Raw genomic sequence first — 1,602 nt, forward strand, 5'->3', positions numbered from 1 at the left:
AAAAATGTTTGTAAAAGACTTGGCTATCATCTGACCCTCGGTCATGATTTTCCATTAACATTTAATAACAATTTGAGTCTGTAAATGTTGAAAAAACGGAGAAAAAAACGAAAAAAAATTTAAAAATTCACTATTTGTTTATTTTTTAATATTTATTTATTAATGATTGAGGGTCGTACGATAGCCACTTATGGACTCTATACGAAAGAATTGGGTTTTTGTGTTTCAGATGATCTGATCTTGAGATATCATGGCGACCATTTTTTCATATGCCTTCTTCAGATCGCCCATATCTCAGCTGGATGATAATAAAAGATCACAAAATTTTTTTTTCGTTGGTCAAAATTAGGTCCTGCACAATAATAAATAATTTCGAATGTTTAATAAAAAATAATGCAAAAAAAAATTATTGAAAAAAAGGTCCTTGAACATTCTTGAGAAATTCGAATCTTGCCGCGCCGTACGAAGGGGGTAGTACATGTTCAAATTTACAAAAAATCGATTAAACCCCCTTAAACATCATGCAGCGTTCACGACCCACGAATAAATTCACTATTTTCAGTAGCGTATCCGCCTAGAATTTCAGGGACAGTAAAATAAAAAAACATGAAAAAACTTTTTACTGAAATGTGTATTAACTTAAGACGAAAAACTTAGTTGTTCCATACAATTAAAAAGTCTGCTTATAATTTTTGTACAAAATTTTCATTCCCTTTATGATAGCATACCGAAGGATTTTGTGAGGAGGCATTGCCATTAACTTCGCATTGAAATATTCCTTACAACTCAGTTTTTCCGCCTGCGGTACATAAAGCTGGCTATCCCGAACAGATTTCTGGCGAAATAAAAACAGCATTTCTATTTACAGAAGGCATCTAAATGACACAGATAAGCAAGCACGAGAGACATTTAGTCAAACGCCGTTTGTATTCGCAGATTTGTTGTAATCCGAAATCGATGCTAATTAGGACAAAAACAATTAGTCCTAACGTATTGGCATATAATTTCATTGTTCTTTTGCAACAGAGATGAACTTGAAGAGAACTAATTAGTTACTACAATTACATTTCTACAAATTTGGAAATTGCATCACTAAGTTAAAGGCGACATCATAAGGTTTTAATAAATTGTATGTCTGATTTTTGTTACAGATGGTATTAAAAATTCAACTTCAGTTGGAGAAAGACGACTCAACGACTCAGGGCGATGGGGCTAAGTGGGGAAACGCGAGGAGGTGATAGCGACTTATGACCTTCTGTACAGTCCCCGTTAATAAAAGTCCACATCTAATTTTTGTGAAGGATTCTCGAAACAAGTGAATAACCAGGAGAAGAAAGTGAAATTTCCTCGTCCTCTGAAATTAGATAAGTGACGAGCTGGCGACTACTGGCGTCACTCACATATATTACTCTACCTTCGAAAAAATACCTCTTACCTACAAGTACCTTCAAACTTACCTTCCGCAACGCAGATGTGCCTAGATTCCGACACAACTATAACGTTATTTAATTAAAACAATAAGCGAGGAAAACACAGAGTTAATTAAAGGGCCGATAGAATATTCAAATACGCTAAATCAGTTGCGCCACTCTTTTTAAGGAT

This window comes from Belonocnema kinseyi, chromosome 2, assembly GCF_010883055.1.
Source record: "Belonocnema kinseyi isolate 2016_QV_RU_SX_M_011 chromosome 2, B_treatae_v1, whole genome shotgun sequence".
Lineage (NCBI taxonomy): Eukaryota > Metazoa > Arthropoda > Insecta > Hymenoptera > Cynipidae > Belonocnema > Belonocnema kinseyi.